Genomic DNA, 22,815 nt, shown 5'->3' on the forward strand with positions numbered 1-22,815 from the left:
GGTTGTAAGCACACAGATTGCCCCAATTCTTTCCTGAAATGTTCACTTCCAACAGAGAGGTCTGAAATGCACTTTTCCATTTTGTGAAGTTATTGACAATCTTGTTAGCATAAAGGGATATCTAACCATTGCTTTAATTTATATTTTCTTAATTACTATTGAATTTGAACCTTAAATAATGCAGCCTTTGGCCATTTGCAGCTCATGCTTCATAGATTTCCTATTCATTGTAGCTTGTGATTTATATTTCATTTATTGAAATTGTGGGACATATTTTAAATTGCAGAGTTCATCTCCTGATTGTGTTCAGATCCCCATCAACAGGGCTATGAGCCGGGTATGGTCTTCACAATCTACTACTCTAGGAGAGGAAATTAGTGCTCAGGATGGTTAACTGTCTCATCCAAGGTTGTATGTGGAGGGCAAAGATGTGAACCTAAAATCCTAAATCCCACAGTCTTCACCAGAAGAATAAATGATGTTCTCCCCGCCGCTCTTCCTCTGCAACATGCATCACAGAAAGATGTGTGGTCAGCTCATAAGAGGGAGGAGGGAACAAGAAATACAGCAATCCTTGGCCATGTCCTTGTGGTGTAGGGTCGGGAATCTTCATGAAAATGGCACAGGGTCGGGGAACAGGAAACAGCTTCCATCCCTGCTGGACTCTGACCTGATCGAGTCACCCTGTGAGCCCTGCTTCCCGCATCTGAAACAGGGGTGATTAGACCTCTCCTGCTTCATTCACCACAGTTACAACCAGGTAATGAAATCGGAAAGCCAGTGTGGATAACAAAACATCCGAGATAGCACTGTCTTACAATAAGGAGTCATCATGAGAAATTAAAGATCCTTAAGGTTCTAGCAAATAAGATAATGCATATAAAATGGTTTTGAAGGTATGAGCTGTTTAAGATAAATGTACGGGATTGTGATTGAGTTTTTACCTCTCCTAAGGGACTCTCTTAAGTGTCAAGCTGAAAGACCCCAACACATTTGCAAATCTTAAATTTTTTACATCTGATGGGTTCATCTTTAGACGCAAAATTTCTCCAAAGATTGAGTGTCTGCATGACTTTGAAACAGTTATGCAGTGAGATTTCTTGTTTGTGGCAGAGTCCTCTCTCAATCCAGGGGAAATCCTTTTTGAAGGGCAGAATGAGGTTCCAGAGTTTCACAGGGACCTCTGCATGACCTGGCATCCCCCATCATAAAGACATTTGAATCCCAGAGATTTCTCAAAGGCCGGAGTGCACCAACTGTCATAGACTAATTCTCCTTGGATCCATAATGTAGTTTTAAAAACAAACACCCACTAGATAGAACCTACTTAGGCTGCTTGGTCTTCCCCATAGCATGGTGTTCCAAGGTCAAGTGCTCTAAATGAGAAGAATTGGGAGGAGCCAGACTCTTAACACCTGATCCTGGAAACTAGTGTAGTTTCACCGTTAGTAAATTCTCTTTGCCTGGCAAGCCCAGAACATGCCAACATTCAAGGGAAGGAGACATAGACTGTACTCTCAGGGAAAGAAATGCCAAGGAATTTATGGTCACCTTTAATTTACCATGCAGAGAGAGGGCCAAATTTTATTCTTCATTTACTCCCTCAACTATGTGCACTTATTCAGTGAACAACCTGAACAGCTGTGCATGGCAGCCTGGACCAGGAAAGTTCCCCAAATGTGCATTCTTTGCAAATTATTTCTCCCAGACAGACTAAGATTAGGAACTTCTTTCAAAATACAGTTTGCCGATTCCCCAGCTGACACATTTTAGAGATATTTAGTGTTATTGAAATTGTTGCCCAAATGTGTGACTGTACATTTCATACACAGTCGATGCCCATGGCCATCCAGAAATTATTTCAGGTAATGTCATCTGATGGCATAATTAAGTACTAGCCACTCGCCTTACCTAACCTCGTGAGTAATGACAATTTTCAAACTTTAGGGAAGCCAGTGACGAAATGTCTTTGATGATATTGTGCAATGGGAACTTTTCCAGACTTTGCTAGGCGGTTCAGCCATTTACATCCAGCAGCAGGAGTCAGGCACAGAGCAGATCGGAGCCTTCCTCCTGACCAGAAAGGAACCGCCCAGGGTCCCGGCTCCCTCGTTCCAAACCCCTGAAGATGACAATTCGTCAGATCATGCTATACAACTTGATTTTCTCTCTTCACCTAAAATGAGAGCAAATGGCCCCGCCGCAGGTGATACTGGACTAAATTAGTCTGAACCACTGAGCTGAGAGCATTCTAAAATTACAATGAATTAGGACCTTTGTATGGAAGGCCTGGGGTGAAGATGAGGGTAGAATTCATTGACTTGATTTGATGTATACTTTGTTCATCTAATCTCTGAATGTAAGGATGAAATCTAGCAGCAGATTATTGCCAAATTGTATTAAAAAGCTCTAAAGAGAACTTGATCCAAATTACTCTGGGAAGAATGGCTCCTTCAAAGTTTCCTGCAGCCTGAGCCCATCGCCACCGCCCCCCCCCCCCCCGGCATCCCCCTCCTCGCTCACACCTGGCGCCATCCTCCAAGGACGGGGGGCAACACGGTTTAGGAGGACTGACCGTGGCCCTAATCATCAGTCATTGCCGGCACTGTTCTTGCCTGCAGGATAAGTTAGGGTATAGGGACGAGCCTAGGGGCATTCACGCGGCCAAACCGGGTCAGTTGGAGAAGCCCCCTGGACGTTTCCCGTGGTGTGGGAAAGGAAAGCGTTCACCGTGCAGAGTGTGGAATACGGAGGCTGGGGATTTCGGCAGGATGTTGCCCTGCAGGATGAGGACTACGTGGTGGGACAGAGCTCAGGAGAGCTCAGCTAAGGATCACACAGGAATTGAACCTGCCCCGTCCGAGGGCCGTTTTGGTGTGGCTCCTGGCACTCACGAGAACTATTAAATTCTTCTCTTAAAACGGATTGAGAAGGGAGTTTTCTACTCAACACCCCAAGCCTCCTAAGTGAATCAAGTCTATGCTGGTAATGGTTGTTTACTCTTTTATGTGGTCATGGGCCTTCCTCATTAATTGATGATCAATATTCTGTCCCCACAGAATGCTGAGCTCCAGCCTTCGAGTATTTCTTTCAAATAGAAGAGAAAGCCAAAGAAAAGAGATGTTAGAACAGGGTAAGAGTTTTGCTGGAAGAAAAAAGTGTGCACCTGTTACGGGTGGGGTTTCGTGGGGCTGGCTCTCAGGGGGAGATTAGCACACGGGAAGTTCCCCCAGGGAGGGGGTTGTTGGCAGGACGGACATCTGCGGAAAGCAAGGAAGGGCGACAGCATCTGGAAGGGGCAGCAGACGTGCTGCAAGGTGGCATCATCCACACGGGCCTCAGCTACCCCCATGGGGAGCTCCGACACAGGCCGCCCAGGAGGACGAGTAGCCTTGCAAGGGTGGCTCTCTCCAGCCAGGCACCATGCCTGGAGGGGGCTGCTAGCTGTGGGCTCTCATGGAGAAGCAGCTGGGGAATAATTCCTTCCATCATTAAGCGGGTCTGCCTCCCCGTGTGTCCCCCCCACCCCGAGTCCACTGCTTCATTTCTGCCCAGAGACACCCTTCCCACGCTCACACGCTGCCTGAGTCCTCTTTGCTGGGGGGTGTGAGGGTGTGTTGAAGCCAGGGCGGGGAACAGCCTCTCCGCTCCCTCCAGGATCCCACTGGACACCATGGGCCGCTCGGTTTTCACTTCTTAAAATCCAAGGATCTAAAACTTTTCTTATAATTCTTTGATTCACTCATTACCTCAAATACCTTCTGTTTCATTTGCTTAATGTTTCAAATGAAGTCACTGTCTTCAGGGAAACCATCCTTGCCTTCACGGCTGCAGGTACCCCGAAGTGGATGTCGTGCTGATAGGCACGGGGCAGGAAGGGGATTTTAGCATGCATCTGCACGTTCCATTGCAACCTGGTACATGACGTTGCAAAGGCAATCTATATGAGCAAACACCAGAGATTGTGCCTCTGTGTGTCCTTCTTACCAGACTCTCAATCCTAGAATAAGCTCACCCTCCCCAGAGGGAAAGAACACCTGTCCGGTGTGTTTGTGCATTTTTGTGGGCTTTTCCGTCTGGAACTTGCTCTGTGATTGGAGGAGGGCTCTGTGGTCTTAGAGAGTTAACCCTGGCCTTCCTGGGCTCATTTGGTGTAGCTGCAGCCTTTTTTGCAAGGATGGGGGGTGTGCAAGGAGTGATGGGGTAAAGGTGAAGCTGATGGCCTGGAGGGGCCATGCACAGGGGAGAAGGAGAGTGCATGCTCACATTTGCTCTGCGATTCCACCACCCCCCTGCAGAGAGAAACCCCTCCTCCATCCCCTACCCTGGGGTAAGACTCAAGGAAGGAAGGAAGGAAGGCACATTCCTGAGGACAGCTTCTCAGAGAAAGGCAGAGCTGGAAATGTAACGAACCAAGAGGAATAATCAGCTGCTGATGAGAATGCCGATTGCATCCCTAACCCCAGACCAATGAGCCTGGTGGAGAGCAACGCAGACTGACTCACTCTCTGTACGATAAAAAGCAAGGCAAACGTGTACACACGGCAATGATCTGCGTGTTCTGCAGGCCCATGTATGTGGGAAAACGCCCAGATGAAGGTCTGGAATAATCCACGCTAACATGCTGATGACAGGTTATATATGAGTTGGACGCTAGGATAAGGTTGGGACATACAAGTTTTCATTACTTATATTAGATTGCAGTTTAATTTTAATATGTTTTATATTTTTAGAATTTTTTATTGAAACCCCTTCCATTTAAATTTTCAATTTCAATTTTTATGTGTGGGCGTGTGCATTACATATACAACAAAAATTCATTTAAACAGATTTTAAAATGAAAACAATGCTCTTTTCTACCCAGGAATGATGAACTGATCTTACAGTGTCTACCAGACAGATTGCAGGCGCTTCAAATCCCCCCATCCGCCCAAACCTCACACCACCCATTATCATGCATTGTTAAAGACGACTGCAGGAGGGAAAATGATCCCAAGCCCGAATGTTAGATGAACACATTTCCTCCTCAGCAAATGCTGATCACATATCAGCTGGGAGATGCTATTCATCTACTGACTTGGGGCGGGAAGTTCCCACGATCGCTAACAGACAGGAAATCATCATTAGCCCCAGTGCCGTCATCATGGATTTCCAGGGGTCATGGCTCATTGAGGTTCCTCTGGGAAACTTGGGTTGCAGTCCCTGGGTCAGGGTGCCTGATAAGCCTTCCCTCTCGCCATCACCCGTCCCCATGAGCGCCCATCTGCGGTGTCACATTCTCCAAGATAATACCGTGTGTGCAGTGTCTGGGCGATATATATCAGACGTGTGTGTACATGCACGTGTGTATATATATATGTATTCCTGTGTATATATGTTCCTGTATGTGTGTATACATATATATATTTCCAGCGAACCAAACAGAATGGCTGCTTTGCCAGCAACAGGGACCGTTTGCTTCCCCGCAGCACCAGTGTTTCTGTTCCATGCTAGTAAACATTTTCATTAATAATTAGCAAAACAGGGATAATTTGTTTGATTCATGAGGACAGAACCTTTCCCACGATGGGACCACCACGCTGGGCATCTGCCTCCTCTCGGTCTCCAGGGCTATCACCCCACAACTCAGCCAAGCAGATGCACCGGCTGGGAGGCCCCCCAGAGTGCATGGTACTATAGGGAAAGGTGCAGATCCTGGGACCCAGCTCATCCCCGGGTCGGAGTCATGGCACTGTGGGTTCAGCGTCCCGGAGTTCCTACTCCGCCACGGTCCCTGGAAGCTCCGTACATAATGCCGAGCAGTGACAGCACAGGGCTTTCCACGATGCGCTAGCCAGGGGGAGGCTTTCCTTCTGTGGGGACTTCTGTGCTGAGGTCTCTCTTCCAGAAACGAGCTGCAAAGCCCGCTCACTCAGCTCAGAGGCTGGAGGGGCGAGAGCAGACGGCGGAGGAGGACGAGGAGGCTGGGAAAAGCACCTGGAAAGCGTCCGAACGTGGAGGGCAGCCCGGGAGTCGGGGTCCAGTCCTGAGTGGGCAGGCTGTAGGACACAATAGAGGCTGGCATGGCCCGGGCAGGGGAGCCCCGACCTTGGCCTTGACCAACAGGAAGGAAATGTCCGTGGCCGATACTATGGAGCGGACTGTCCCTCCCTGTGGCGTCCTGAGGCTGAACTGAGACTCTGCGTGTCATCTGGCATCCCACGGGGCTGGGGACATGGTGTGTGGTGGATCCATGCGGAGCACAGGTCTCCACAGCCCCCTGGGACCTGTTCCTCCCCGGATCCCCAATCGATCGTTGCTTCTTCTGATCCTCGTCAGCCTCAGAGCTGAGAGGAAAAGGCACCTGAGGGGAAACCAGCGGCCAACAGGAGGGCGGGCTAGGTTCCCGCAAGGGACCGGGGCCACCACCGGCACCTGTCCCCGACTCCTGCAACACTCCTCTCTGCTTCTGCATCCACTTGAACACTTAATTTATGGATGCAATTAATAGAAACCAATCAAGCAAGGCTATGCACAGTGCCACATTCCACAATAGAGGCTTCCAATAGCGATTATGTCAGAACAGTAACGACACGGGGGAAACGCCTGGTCATCCCGACTGGCTTGTGCCGGCTGACGAGACGGATGGTCTCGCCGGAGCACCGCCGGTGAAGGAGCTCAGTGGCCAGAATTTGATGGAATCCTGCAGGTGGCCCGCCAGCGCATCCGGCATGTGGTACATCCTCAACTTGCATCTGTTCATGTTATTAATGCTACCGTTCCCGCATCGTGTTGCCACCATGTGATTACTGTCACTCTCTCACCGCATTTGGACACTGGGCTGCAGTTTGGCCAGTCTATGCTTGGCTGAAAAGAGCTTCTTTGGTTTGGACACGTGGTTCTTAAACACTTTAATCTCAGGGATCCCTTGCATTCGTAAGAGTTTATCCAAGACCTTAAGTACTTCTGTTTCTCTGGCGTTTCCTCCCATGCCAATGAATGCAACCCCATTTAAATCCATCAGGCAAAAGCGCCTCTGTGAGCAGAGCATTTAAATAAAGACAGACCTGCCAGCTCGAAAGCTTCCTGCTGGCTTCCTGCAGGAAAGGAAAAGAAAAGCCAGACTCCTCAGTAGATACCGCCCCACCCCGAGCCACGGCTGGAAGGCAGCAGGCTTGAGTTCAGATTCTGGGTCTGTCCTGAATTCCGTGTGACCTCAGCTGGGTGCCGCCTCTCCAACTGGGTGCTCAGCTGGACCACCAGGAGGTCATCGGAGAAGCATCTCTGCGTTCCTCCAGCTCGGTGTGAGCACTTGGTGCTTGGTGCTTCCTCGTCTGTTAGAAAGTCTGGTATCTACACGGATGCATGGGTCTGAAGGAAGGAGAATCTGCCAACATGCTCACCTAAAGGCACCTCCAAGGATGGGATACGGATTCACAAAGCCCTGGGTGTGACTCTTGGTTCAACCATTCATTCCCCGCTGCGTGACCTTGGGGAAGTCATTCCTTATTCCCACCCCTTCAAGGGCTCAGTGTGTCTTGATGTCAGAGTGGGACACCATGACTCCACTAGGAGCTGGAGTCCCAGCCTGAAGCCCTGCAGAGGGAGAGAGAGGGAGAGAGAGAGGTGGCCAGAGGTGTCCGCCAGCTGGAACTCAAGGTCGGGGCTTTTCCTGCTCACCAGGGGCCATGCCATGATGGGAACCTCCCAGGGCTGGGGGATCTCAAGTTCCCATCAGCAAGAAAGTGTTCCTTCCTTCACGGAGCAAGGCCACGGTGCCTCCAGGGAGGGCTCTGGATAACCGAAGACAAAGCTCGTGTCCCAGCTCTATCACTCCCTAGCTCAACGGCAGAGTGAGGGTGTTGCTAGTCCAAGCGGACGCCAGCACGTCATGCACTGGGCATCCACCACACCCACTTGCTGTGCAAGGGCTGAGTACCTCAGTCCTCATTTGGCCTCTGGTTCTGTGTAATCAAGAGAGCTGATACAAGAGAGCTGCCTGGCGGGAGTTCCAATTGTGAACCAAGCGCCACAACATCGAGGGTCCCTTTCCTTCCCACTGAACAAAAATAAATACGTCTCCAGGGGACCCAGGCCCTGCCTGATATCCGAGACATGTCCACAGGCCCATGACTCTAGCACGCCCTCCCACCCCCGACCTTGGACCTGAGCAGGACAGGATGGAGAAGAGCAGACGAGAGGCACCAGGAGAAGGGGGTAGGAGCACGTGGCCATGTTGACCGAGGGAGCGAGGCAGGGAGGCTCACGGGCCTCCTCTGGCTCATTCCAAGATTTCTCTGCATTACACAGAAGCAATTCCAGAATGTCAGCTCTTAATTGGAGATGCCAAAGACAGAAAGGAACAAAAGAGCTAATTCATATTGAAATCACAGTGGTGCTGATGGGAAGAAATGCTGGGAAGGCGGCCGTACCCATCCCTCGGCCAACAGGAAATGCATGCCCCGTCCCCAATTAGGAAGGAACAATAAAAGTCCAAATCCCCAGCATAGAGAAGGACAAAATTGGGCAATAACAGCCAAGCTGCCTGACAATTTATTCTTAGCCGCCTGGCTCCTGGTGGTGGGCAAAGGGAAGGAAATTCATGCCCAGAAATAGAGTAACAGTGTTCTCTGTAGGAATTTCTGCCAAGCATTGCTAAGAGAGAAAGAAATCGCCTTAAGCCTCCTTTGGATTTCTCTCTGTCTCCTTCTAAATAAAATTAGGGTCAGTCTGAGAGCTTCTTGGAAGCCTGTCGTAGCCCAGCGCCGACAAGGACCCTTTCGAGAGAAGTCAGGGCAGAGACCCTTGTGAGCCCCCTCCCCGCCTCCTCTTCATCGACACCTGTGGGGTCCTGACCACATCCCCTGTCCCACCTCCACCTGCCCCCCGGAGAGCATCTTCTGTTTCATGTCCTGTTTCCCAGGGCGGGAAGGTCAGACCGGCAGCCCCAGGCAAGATGTGCTTGCAGAGCTCTTTCAACTGAAGGACTTGCCACCATTTAACAGTCAAAACTCTTACACAAAATTCTGGATTTCCAGAAACATCTGTCTTTATAAAGTCTGTCTATAAAACGAGCGAAGAAATAGGAAGAACTGCACTTTCTGGTGCGATGCATTTGGACATGCAGTGGACTCATGTTTACTCAAAACGCACTGAGCACAGCGACTCGGGTTCCTGAGCCGTAGGACGCGGTGACACTCACGCCCACCTCATGGGGCCGCGCGGGCCGATGGCTGTGCCGCGTCTGAAACCAGCAGAACGGAGTCTGACGCGGTGTCGCTGGGTGTGTTAGCTGTGTGCTGCTGAGACTGCTCACTCGGATAGACCCTGGGGACGGGACCACCCGCGGGACATGGGCACTGCCCTCATGGGGCAGATGTGCCACCGCGCACGAGGATGTGCCATGTGACGAGTCCCTAATACGTGTACCTACCTAGGGACCCACAGAGGGGAGGACCTGTGGGGTGCACAATGGCAGGAACAAGGTGACTACACAGAGGGGGCGCCCTGAGCAAAGACCAGAGGACAGCAGGATGTCCACAGGTACAGGGGACAGGGGAGGGGTGCTGGGCACAGGAAATAGCATGAACGCAGGAAGATACGTAGAAGTTCCACCTATCTGGGGACCCATGTCCTACAGGGAGACGGAAATTTCCGTGAGGATCAGCCCTCCCTTACTCCCCGACTCCTACACTATGTGTTTTGGGCTAAACTCATCCCACCTCCAGCCCCAGAGGTAGGCACATGACCCAGGCAAGACCAATGCTCATATTCCATTCTTTGGTCCCACAACCACTGGATCCAGAACAGACACTAGACCCAGTTCCATTCAAACCTTGGATTCTTCTAGACAACATTAGGGAAGAGAAGTTTCATTTTCCTGGCTTGAAAATGAAGTGACCGAAATCTCTGAATGGTTGGGGGATGCTATCTAGAAGAATACTGCATATTCTTGTATAGAGTAAACACAAGACAGAGGAGATCACAACTAAGGGACAGAGAGAAACCAAATCCTGATGAGCTTCTCATCCAATCTGGCTTGAAGTCATCTTGGACACCTTTAGTTACTTGAGCCAATACATTTTCTTTAGGGGCTTAAGAAAGGAGATTTGGGTTTCTGTGACTTGCAAACAAAGAAATAAAATGCCCCAAAAATAACTAATGGGAGAATTCAAGTCATCATACCTGCCCGATCCGACTAGCTGCCACATCTGTCCAAACCCCATCCACCCGAATGATGGTATCCTTAGCTCGATGACTGCAGTTCAATCCTGTCTCCCTAGAGAATTGATTCCAAGAAATATGTTCCCTTCTATTACACTCTGGGAGGTTCGAACTTGAGGAAAATGTAGTCACAGAGCCCTTCTGTAGCTGCCGACTGTTAACCCTGGAAATGCAGCCGATCTCTCAAAGCTGATGATTTACTCCAGGGGTGACACAGGGCTCTACGTAGTGGCCACCCATCGCTCAGAAGATGCTCTGCCTTCAACACTGGCAGACCAAATTTGAAAGCGCGATGCTTCCTTTGGGGATGGGAAGGCTTTAGCATGTTAATGTCCTTTCATTAGCCCTTTGGCCTCCCATTATTGCAAGTCTGGCAGATTCTGGAGCTGAGAAACTGAATCATTGCAGGGATAAGGTAGTGGGCACCACCCCTGAGGTCAGCATGGTTCTACCTTTATGCCTCTCCAAGGGCACAGAGTTCCTCCCCTGTTGAAGACCCATGCAGGGCTTCTGGGGTTCTGGGGACCTCAATTAATTGACCAACAACATAATTATTAATCAAATTAAGACCATGAGTCCACAGTACGAGCTGACTAGCAAGACAGACAAAGAGGACAACATACAGTCATCACTCTAAAATCCTATTTTCAGTCCCGTGAAGACTTTCAGAGACTCTTGACAAAAAGAGCAGAATGTGTCTTCCTGGAGGTGTGGTGTTTTAAAAAATTGGAAAAGTGCACAACTAGCTGATTTCTCTGATGGGTAAAGTGTAGGAATAGCCTTTTACTACTAGCTTGTAAGAATCCCCCCTAACTGAGGTCCCTGGTTGGTTCAGTCGGTTAAGTGTCTAACTCTTGGTTTCGGCTCAGGTCGTGATCTCAGGGTCATGGGATCGAGCCCCACTTTGGGCTCCACACTCAGGAGAATCTGCTTGACATTCTCTCTCTCCCTCTACCCCTCCCCCCATGTTCTCTGTCTCTCTCTCTTTCTCAAATAAATACATAAATCTTTAAAAAAAAAAAAAAAGAATCCCCCCTAACTATGTCCTGGGCCGCTACACAGGATAGAGATTCAGTAACACCCAATGGTTAAGCTCATAGATTCTGATGCCAGCCGGTCACACAGCAAGTCAGGTCCCTGCAGTTACCAGCCAGGTGACCTCAGGGAGACATTCAACCCCTCTGTGCCTCCACTCCCTTGTCTAGAGAGTGCGACTGGTAGTATTACCCACTTTGAGGGCCTGTGAGCATTGCGCGGGTCAACTCTTGGGATGTGCTTATTGCAAGAGTACCTGTCACATAATAAACACCCTGTAAATGTTAGCTATGAATATGCATGAAGTCCCATGTAAGCTCCTCCTCGGGAAGCGACTTCCACCCCGTCTTGGCATGTTCACAGCTCTGCACGTTTCCCTCCACACCGTATGCGCACAGTGAGCACTCCTAGAAAAGCAGCATTCTGCATGAAAGAAAGAAGACTTCCATCCGGGATCTAAGGACTCAGGTCTAAGGCTCCCCCAAGGTCCATCCCTTTGATCCAGGGCCTCCACCTCTCTTTGAGGATTTCACTAGAGATAGTCCAATAAACTGGGTGGTGCTCTAAGTGGCTTATTTCATCTCTGAATCACTGTATCATTCATTCATTCAAATGTTCAACAAATACTCCTTGAGGACCATACGTGTACCACCAGGCACAGTATTGGCTCATAGGACACATCGTTGGTCAGGGAGGGAACCTGGACTCTGTGGGTCCGTCCATCAGCTAGAGGTTCCACCGCGTAGCTATAAAGATGGAGATGTGCACTCGGTATAGGTAGAGTCGTAACAGTCACGGACATGACGGAGGTCAAGCACTGTATGACCCATTTATAGACATTATCTTATTTTACCTTCCCCCCAGATTCCTCATTGGGATTGTTACATACACCATTCTAACCATGTAATGATAATCCCAGTATTTATGCTCAGAATAAGTGCAGATTTCCACCCGACAACACATCCATCACAAGATACAAAAGAGACAAGACTAAAATAGAGAGGGGGGAAATTTAACTTATTTTCAGCTTCTCCCAATCTTACTGATCTGTGATTCCTCTCAACACCATCTGTAAATCCAGACCTGACCATATGTTGCCATGGGAAATTTGCCCATGGCCTGAACGCAAGAAATTAAGGAGAAAAGAAAAATAAAATAAACAAACCAACCGGGTTCTTTTGGACTTCTAAAAGCCAAGGTGCTCTTTAAAGGATTTTCAACTTTGATTATTGGTAGTTCTGCCTTCTATTCTGGCGCTAGAACAAATCTCTGCAGAAGGTCCTTTTCCACTGTGCTAGTATCATCCCATTTTACAGATAAGGACCCTGAGCTCAGGGAGGTTAAGTGATTTATCCAAGGTCAAATAGAGACAGAGGCGGAGTCAGGATTTGAGTCGATGTTGACCTTCTGAAAACTTAACCAAAGGGATTCACTACTTCTGTGTTCTCTTTGTTTATAGTGAGCTGGAGGGGCTCCCTTTTAATTTCCACTCTGGGGATTTAAATAGCACGGATCTTCTCTATCTCCTGAGCAATGGCCCCTGAAGGCTTACAGAGAGCTGTCCTGTCTCCCCCTCTTCATCTCACCCCTAGGCCTTTTCTTCTCATCACCAGGCTACACGCTCACGCGTCCTCCAACCACCTCTCTGTGCCTGACGTCAAGGGCCCCCTGCCCCCCCGGACAGTGTTGCTCCCATGCCTAGAAAGACATAGAATTCTCAGTCAGGGTGGCTGAGGGAGAGCTAGCATGTGTGGCTGATTTTTAACAGAAACCAGGGTACAAGACATGCCTCACTTTCCTCTGAAATCTACTATCAGAAAACCATCAGCAGGAGTGCGACGAGAAGTGACAAATGTCCCACAAGCCTCCGTGGGGGAGCGAGAGGGAGTGGTGGGGAGTGCGGTGCTTGACCCATCAGCCCCAGATGCTGCTGACAGGCAGGATGACCCAGGTTGGCCTAAAAATGCAGTTTTTCAAGAGGAGCCAGGAATCCAGATTACAAGGTAAAATTGACGATTTTTACATGGTGGCTGCTGATTCGATTTTTAAAATGCAGAATACACGCACATCCCCCTCTGGGTTAGATCTGGCCTGCGGTCTGCATGTGTGTGACCTCTGTTCTGGGATCATGCACTGATTAATGCCAGTGAAGATCACCTCAGACTTCCGGCAGCCTCTTCAAACAGTTGACCCATTGGATGTCACCACTCACAAAAATGCCTAAGCTTTTTCACATAGATGTTGCTATTAAGCTGTGTCTCCCAAAATCTGTGCTATGGAAGACTTTTTTTTTTCTTTAACACAAAAATAGGACTTTTCCTCATCTTGTTAGATTAGGTCATGTGTCCAGTCTCTGAAAATCACTGTATTCTTTCAGATTCTGGACTCTTAGCAATTGCCCACAATGCCCCTCCATCCCCAACTTGCTCCCAGCCCTGAGATCAAAAGTCAATTTTGTTTTCCTAGTGTCACGATTTACCTTTTCCCAAATTCACACTTTCTCCCTTCGCTAAACCTCCATGCACAGAATTTCCCCCATATGCACTCTTCCTCTGCAGAATTTCGAGGAGATCCTGGTTATCCTCGCAAGACTCCCTGGGAACTGGCCGGCCTTCCCTGCATTCACATGGGACTGAGAATACCACAGACCAGGGGCTTCTCCACCTGGTGCTGATGAGTGTCTGCTGTTGGAGAGGCCCCCGGAATCTCCCACGTTGGCAGAAGAAGCTCACAACTCTGTGGATGGGGCCGGTCCTCTAGGAGCCGTGGCGAAATGCACCACGGCGAGGATAGTCATGATAGTGATGAAAACCGCACTACAGCTAATTCACTAAACCCTCTGGGTCTACACGGGCCCAAAGATTTGGAGCAGAACCTGGCATGGCCCAGAAAAGTGATCAAGCAGCTGGGTTTGGTGACCAGCAGACTCCGGATATTCCTCTGAAGGTCAGACTGTAATTTTCTGGACAGAAAGCCCCACCTTCATGCAAGGACAGGAGTGACCATGAAGCACATATCTACTGTTTTCCAAAGCGGTTTGTCAGGGACACCTGGGTGGCTCAGTCGTTAAGTGTCTGCCTTCGGCTCAGGTCATGATCCTGGGGTCCTGGGATCAAGCCCCGCGTCGGGATCCCTGCTCCATGGGGAGCCTGCTTCTCCCTCTGCCTCTGCTACTCCCCCTGCTTGTGCTCATTCTCTAACAAATAAATAAATAAAATTTTTTTAAAAAGTGGTTTGCCATCAAGCCGGGGCAGAGGATATGTTCGGTAGGTTTCGTGAATACAGTGCGGGAATGGAGTCCAGCCCTTCAATGGCCTGACCTTGCCTCTGAGAGCAGAGTCCCCCCGGGCAGGAGAGTGGGGACCCCACCCCGGGGGGCTCTCGGGAGGGGTACAGGTTTGGGGGGTGCTGCACGAGTGAAGATCCCTGGCGGCCTGAGCACACAGATGCAGCCTCTCTAAACACTGCTGTCCTTGTCACCCTTCTGGGACAGTGAGGTGGGGGCGATCTATGACGTGCATTGTCAAAGGCAACAGAGGGAAATGAATCATCAGCCCTTTTGTTGTTGTTCTTGACGGTCAGCAATGACGTGGTGCAGATTTTTCTAAACTCTGAGTATTCAAAGCCTCGGGTTGGCTGCATCACACCTGCCCAGAGGACCAGGCCTGCCGGCAGCCCCGGACTTTTAAGCAACATCACCTTCTGTCTCGAGGGAGAATTAACCATCCGAGACCAGGCATGGGCTGTGCCAGATCTGGGTTTCCCCTAAGGATTCTTCTTATTTTTTAAATATGCCTCATAGAAATCTCAGCGCTTCTCTACCAAAAGCATCTCTGGCTCAAGGCACGGTCTCCTCCAAAGCCTCCAGGAAAGGCTAGAGTACATCTCCAAACAGCCCCTCCCAGACCATCAGCAACGCCCCCCTCCAGAACACCCTGCAGGCTTTCTGTCCGAAGCGGAGTTCTTAAGCCTGAGACCAAGTCTCCTTTAACCTCTAAGCTGGAGGCCATGGAATGTCAGGACAGAGCGCTCAGCAATCTGTTTTTTCTAAAATGAATGAATGGATGGGCCCCGGGGGCTCCCTTAGCTACTTGAGGGAGAAAGGACAGTTCAGAAGCTTCAAGTCCTTTCTCCATGAGGTGTCTGCTGCAAATGGCCAAGCCGTGTGCCAAGAAAACACAGGCAGAACTCTAAATTAGGTGGTTCACAAAGATGCCTGCAAAGCACATGAAATAAACCAGGGGCTGGTTCCTGGCCAAATGTGACGTCATAAATGCAGCTCATCAGAATGAAGAAACCAACAGAAATGCCCCACGGCCAGACTTCCCAAACTGTGAGCTGGATCCCACTGGTATGACTCCCGGTAGGTGGCCCATCGATAAACACATTGTCAATAGTCATTGAATGCAAAGCAGATTAAAAAAACAAAAGTCCATCAAGTTCATGATTTTCTTGTCATGTAGTGAGGCTAAAATTTAAGTTTAAAAAGCGCATCATTTAAGGAAAGTATGGTAGAAAATATGTCACCTGGGCAGCGGGCAAAAGTAGCAAAGATGGTTATTTGGCGAGAGTCAGAAAATTATTTCTGCTTAAGACACCAGGGTTCCCCACTCCGGGGAGGGAAACAGGTCTCCTCTGGAGGGGTCAGTCCCCACTCCTCAGTGTGGTCACCCTGGCTCCAGCCCCACAAGACCCTGGGACAGAGGGACGGCCCCCAGAGGACCGGACCCCTGGCAGAATCGGCGGTAAGGCCCCTTGTACCTTCACGACGTCTTCATCCGCAGACCTGCACTCCACAGCCTCCAACACGTCCACCACGGAGCCGTCCTCCTGAATGCCCACGACCTTGACGGGAACCGAGACAGGCTTCCCAGTGAGGACGGCCGTGTTCAGCACCTCCATATCCTGCACAGAACAGAGGGCGCAGGTCACACACAAGGAAGCCCGCCAGCAGGCAGGGGTCACCGGCCTGACTAGTTACGCTTTAGCTCACGTCCTGCCACTAAAACTCCATCTGCGTGGACCAACTCCCCAGGCCTCGCAACACAGAAATTCTGGAGTCAGAAGCATTCCATCCCAGACTGAGCTCAGGAAGCCTGACCGCTAGACCTCCTTCTCCACCGCCAGGGGCAGGGGCAGGGCAGGGACACATCCCCCCAGGGCCCCTCCCATCACCACCCACACCCCAGCCTGCAGAGGGGCTCACACACCTCACGGGGTGCCTTCCAACATTCGCCAGATCTCCACTCAAGGTCACTTGGTAAGTGACTGCCTATGCTCAGAGCTTATTAACACAATGAACATGGCCCTCAGTGTCGTTTCAAATGAAGAAGACAAATAACAGGGCGCCTGGGTGGCTCCGTCAGTTAAGTGGCCAACTCTGGATTTCAGCTCAGGTCATGATCTCAAGGTCGTGGGATCGAGCCCTGCATGGGATCGAGCCTTGCGTGGGCTCTGCACTCAGCATGGAGTCTGCTTGTCCCTCTCCCTCCACTCCCCCCACCCAACCCCTCCCCCTGCTCACTCGCTCTCTAATAAATAAATAAAATCTTAAAAATAAAAAAAGAAGAAGACAAATAACAGCACAAATAACAGAAGAGAACTAGTCCTAGAACATCAACCTCTGTACTCCTGAGCCCACCGCCAGCACCCTTCCTCTCCCCCAAACCTCCAAGGGCCCCCAGATCCCCTCCAAGCCCAGGGATCTGTGAGCTCTGGCTTCATGTTCTTTTCTCACTTCCTCTGCCGATTCCTGGGGTCCTGTAGGGTCCACCTTCATGACTTATGTCCTGCCTGTCACATTCTTGCCATCTCCATGACCACCCCCACAGAGAGACTGTCCTCACTGGGACAGCCACAACGGCCCCCAACCCATCTCCTGTGTCCACTCTCCCCACGACAGCTGAAGAGAATCTTTTTCATCTCAACAGAATTCAGATCATCTCTCCCCTAGACTGAAACTCTTTGAAAGTGTCTTCCTCTTTGTTCTTAAGATAGAGTCCACGCTCCCCACCAGCGGTGATGTGACTCTGGCCCACCCTCTGGCTCTCTTGCCCTTCCCACTGTCCCTCCCCATGGGGAGCCTCACGGACTTCTCCTACTTCTCTCTCACTGCAGTGCATGTTCAGCGTGCCTCCTGCTCTTCCCCATGCAGAGCCCTCCACCACACCCGCCTCTGCTCCTGCCACCCTCCCATCCCAGCCTCCGGGCCCACTTCTTCAGAGGAACAGGACTTTTCTGCCCTCCACAGTGTGAAGGAGCACCACCAAGTTTGCCCTGCATGGGAACAGCCACCGATGCTCCCCTTATGTTTATCTTGTGTTTATGTTTCCATCTCTAGCTATTCATCAGACTGTAAACTCCCCAAGGGTCTCAGCCACCTTTGTTCTGACCTGCCTTGCATCCACAGAACCAGGGACGGTATCTGGTGTGTGAGAAGCAGTGCAGAAGAGAGGTCACAGGCACGGATTCTGGACCTGGACTGCCTGCGTTTTAAACTGGCTCAGCCTCTGTTTCAGTGGATCTGCATTCATGGAAAACCCGACTCCAGGGAAATAACCCAACATGGGTTTAATGACGCCTCTCACATAACCAGAGTCTGGAGGATCATGGCTGCTGCCTCTGGTCCAGTGACTCTACGAGGCCAGGGCTACTTCCCTGCAGTTCTCTTGGCCACTCCCTCAAGGAAACAAGATGGCGCCCATCACACCAGCCATATGTCCACTGTCTCACCAGGGAGAAGGTGGGATGGGGAGGGAGTGCACCTGCTGCACCTGCCCCTTTCATCAGGAAGTCCAAAGCTTGTCATATATGGCCAGCCCACCTGCAGAAGAGGCTGGGAAAGTGGGTGTCTATAGCGGAGCTGGAGGGGATAGCGGTGTGTAAATGGCTTTTTATAGTCCATTACCAGGTCCGCTACAAGTTACTTACCTCTCCCTGTGCCTGAGTTCCCTGATCTGGAATATGGGGATAATAAAATATATACCGTGTGGTGACCTCATGAAGGTTTAATGAAACGATCTGCTTAGAACAGAATTAGCATAAAATGAGCAACAAGAGCTCAATACATATAGGTATTGCAGTAGATGCTATGAAAGATTGGCTCCATGAATGAATTAAAGAACCACTGGGTAGGTTCACAAAGGGACTCTGCTGAAGATGCTCATCCTTGTCTGAAGAGAAAGAGCCAACTGGAGAAGCCGGTGGGGAACTGAGCAATGTGGCTCAGCAGTGAGATCCTCCAAACACTCAACAGTCGGCCCACCAGAATCAACCCAACGGATGATTACTTCGGGGATCCCCTGCCCGCTTTGAGCCTGTTCTCGGCACAGGCACTAAGTGGGTCCCCGGGCAGCTTTCTCCATCAGTCCTCACTATCCCCAGACACAGAACAGGGAAGAGAAATTCCCACAACAACGGCAGGAACAGCAGGTGTTTACAGAGGGTGACGCCCACCAGCCCCTGGCCAAGCGCCTTATACTTAATTTCTCAGTTGATCTTCTCAGCAAGACTACAGATAACTAGGATGGTTACTAGTCCCATTACACAGACGACTTGTTTTTCGTTGACGATAAACTTACAAACAAAACAGCTTGTCAACAAAATACGGTTTGGGAATAAATATTTGAAAAGCATTATCAATTAAAGCTAGAAAAGATAAATAATTAACTTTTTAAAAACAAGAATTCTCTCCTCTGGATTCATTCATGCATTCATTCACTTGTTCATTCACTCACTCGTTCTTGCATCATGACCTTGATAAAGGGAATTTTCAACTTTCTGTGTGTGAGGGCCCTGCTCCTGGGCTCCCCGGGGAAGCTGTACTTTTAACACTTACCAAGGTCAAGATGACTTCCTGAAACCTCAAAGCAGGGACTGTATTTCCGCCCCAAGCACACATTGTACATCTGCTTTGTTAAAAAAAAAAAAAAAAGGAGCATCCCAGATATAAAGATAAGAAAAATTGAAAAACCTCCCTGGCTCCAGTAAGATTAACGTCCTACAGCCTTGCACATACTCACAACATGAGATAAAGTCTGTAACTTTCTGGAATGTCCTTTGCCTTGATTTGTAGCTCTTTGTGTAAAAACCATCTATCACCCTGCACCAAATGTTCCTTGACCACTCTCTTTGGGGGAAGATTGTATATCCCAGGCAGCTGTCCTGACACGGGCTTAACTAAAACTCCTTTCCTTTCTCTTTAAAATTTAAAATAAAGTTTGTTCCTTTTGCACCGACCACCTGAGTGCACTTTTGGAGAAAGACCCAGTAGTATATAAGATGGAGCCCATGGGCCCAAGCATCCATCCTTCCCAGGGAGGGGACATATACATACAGCGAGAAGGTGTGCAGCAGGAAGAAAACTAATTGTGGGGATCGATATCTGAACTTACCAAAGGCAAGATATCCATGTGGATGTAGGAATATTCACATTGTCTACAGAGAACAAGATGCCACCTCGCTTCTACGATAAAAAGGCCAAATTCAACTCGGTGTTTGCAGACTCAGGAGCCTCCGGGGGGAATCTGAAACCGGCTCCTCCCCGAGGGCAGGGAGAGATGGAGGAGGGAGGCAGAACCCTCCAGACGGGCAGGCGGCAGGTTTCACAAGCAGGGGAACTTCATTCCAGGCTGGTCTTGGGCGGGAGGCTCTCAGCCCGCCCGCCAGCATCTTGGGGTTCACGGGGAGGCCTCAGCGGGTCTCTGCACCGTCTACACAGTCTCAGAGCCACATGCTCCTCAAGGCTGCGGCCTGGAAACCGGTTCCCACTGTGGGAAAGGTAGGCAGAGCCCCATCCCAAGGGCGGGAGCGTGAGGGGCCTCTCAAGGGCCTGCCGCGGGTCAGCCAGGGTCATGTCCTCTCCGTGACCTCCTCCACCTCAACCCCACCATTCAATTGTGAGCATTGCTTGTATGTTTCCTGCGTATCCCAGAGAACTGTTAGATTTCCCTGCCCAGCATTGATCTCCCTGCAGTATTATGCCCACCCTGCATCTCTCCTCCTCCTCCTAATAGCAGCCTGATGGTTTTCATCTGGAGGCCACCGACTTCTACTACAGGTTTCATGCAATGGCGGGGGAGGTGCTGATGCTTTCTGCCAGGTGGGCTCCTGACCCAAACCTGGCCAGTTCACTCTCTGGAGTAACTGTTTGAGGTGAAACTCAAGAACAACAGAGCCAGATTCCTGATTCCAGCCGTACCTGAATCTGTCATCCCTGGAAATTTTAGCTGTCTACTTAGTGTGAGTTGGCTTTTGATTTTTGCATGTTTTGTTTTGTTCTGTTTTGACGTTTGCAGCTGCAAGCATTCTTACTAATAAAGAATGAGCCCAGGCCCCCTCCAGCACCAGAGGAACAGGGTAGACTAATACCGGTCTCCACTCACTAGATGCTTACTGCCTTCCAAGAGCACCCGCAGTGATTTTCCCAGATACAGTTTCCAAGAGAAGTGATACTTCACAAGCAAAAAAAAAAAAAAAAAAAAAAAAAAAATCACAACGGATCGAGGCTTATGCTTTTCTTACAAATTTCTTTGCAACCGTGTTCACCTATTTGTACTTTCTCATGAGTGACTCATATGTTTACACCCATTTTTTCCAAATGTCCACAAACAGCCTCTCCAGAATCCCAAAGGGAATCCTGCCTACCTCTGGCATGGTAATAAAGCTCTTTTCCCATTTAAGTATTTCACTTAAATCATCCCGTAATGCCAGAGACTTCAAACAATTCACCATCCATCAAAAGACAAGTCTGACTCTGTTCTTATTTGTGTGAGCTCTCAGTTTTATGCCTTGAAAGCATATTTATGTTCCTTTATGAGGATCAATTTCCATTAAGATTACATGACACTCTGAATGGAAGGACAATATACGTCTTGCCACCACACGCACTGGGGTGAGTGTGCAGGAAGACGCATCAGACCTCGGTGTCAGCGGTGAGTCGCGTCCCGCCGTGCAAGACGTGGGAAGTGGACGATATGAGTTCTGTGCTAAGGAAAAGGCACCTGTCAGTAGCAGAAACTCGGAGTAGCTCTACTATAGGACACTCTGAACAACTTGTCTGACCAGCTGACATTTTTCCAGAGGGGGAAATAATATCGGCCCCCTGGTCCCAGGAGGAATGTATAGATGCTCAGATCTTAGGGATATGACAACCCCTCCATCTCTCTTTGTGCTGTTCGGATGGTCACATTTTCTTAAACGACACTATGGACACTGTTGATGTCTTGTCCAAGGAGACAGTTGAGTCCAAGACGGAGCTCAGAGCTGGAAAGAACTCCCAGAATTGTTGGCTCCTGACACCTGCCTTCAGAGAGGGGAGGGAGCCATACTCCTTCTTCTGTGTGTGGAAATCGACTGAACGACCCGCAGCCAACACAAAAGTCAGGAAGAGCACAAGCATCCCGGGCTTCTGTGTCCCCGAGCCGTGTACCGGCACCGCACACTCAAGAGGAAAAACCTGCGGCTCTGACGTAAGTGAGCATCTGGTATTTGCCAGGAGTCCTTACGATGAGATCCCATCCCATATAATCTCCACTAACAGATGTACGGTGTTGGTTCTATTTCCGTCTTCATTTCACACACAACTCAGGACTGGTTGGAAGCTCGAAATGGTAAAGAAAATGGACGGACTGCCCAGCACCTCAGCTTCTGGGAACTCACTTGGGGAAAAAATGTCAGTCAGGAAGCCTGTTAAGGTTGTTCCCTGGAGCGCTGGTTCCAACAGGAAAATGTTAGGAACACCCTCTGAATGTCCATGAGTGAGGGAACTGCCTGGTGACCTGGGGCCTGACGGTGATGGTGACTGCCAGGGGGAGGCCGGTGCCGAGCGCGGCCCCAGCTGGTCCGTGTTGGACGGGGCAGGTGAGCAAGAACGAGCCTCTGCTGTCCCAACTGCTAAACATTGGGGATCCCAAGTAACATTTGCACACACGACTCTGGCTCTGTAATCCCAGCCTAAAGGCGAAAACGAAAACAAAATCTGGAACAAATATTAAAGACCATTAGTAGGGTTTTGTCGCAGACAGCAATTAGCAATTCCCAAACTGTTTCCGTGTGCTCCAGGGTCGAAGGAGTCGGTGCGCGCAGAGCTCCGGATGAGAGCGGGGGTTTCTCACCGATGGAGAAGCAGGTGCCGAGCGGACCGGGCAGACGGGAGCTCGGCCCCCCAGCCCCCAGTGTGGGGCCAGAGCTGGACGGAGAGGGACAGACAGACAGCGAGACACGGACAGACAGAAGGTAAAGAAAACGCACTCTCTGTTTGCATTTTTCAATTTTATTTTTAACAGCTTTACTGAGGTGTAATTGTTACACATGTGTTTGGACAAAGTCAGCCGGACAGCCAGACAAAGATGCCCATGGAGGCGGCCGGAAAGACAGGACAGTGGAGCTTGGGGGGGGGGGCGTAGAAAAATGGAGGGAAGACAGGGAGACAAGAGAAAGAAAGTCAGAGAGAGAGTATAACGAGGGCAAATTTGGGTCTGTGGCCCTGCCTTCTGATGTCCTTTGCTCCTTCCGACTCCGCGGGGTCCGTGGGCATCCCCCCCCAGCCTGACAGCAAGGAGAGTATGCCCTCCGACT

The sequence above is a fragment of the Phoca vitulina genome, unplaced genomic scaffold, assembly GCF_004348235.1.
Source record: "Phoca vitulina isolate PV1807 unplaced genomic scaffold, GSC_HSeal_1.0 scaffold46, whole genome shotgun sequence".
In the NCBI taxonomy this organism is placed as follows: Eukaryota; Metazoa; Chordata; class Mammalia; order Carnivora; family Phocidae; genus Phoca; species Phoca vitulina.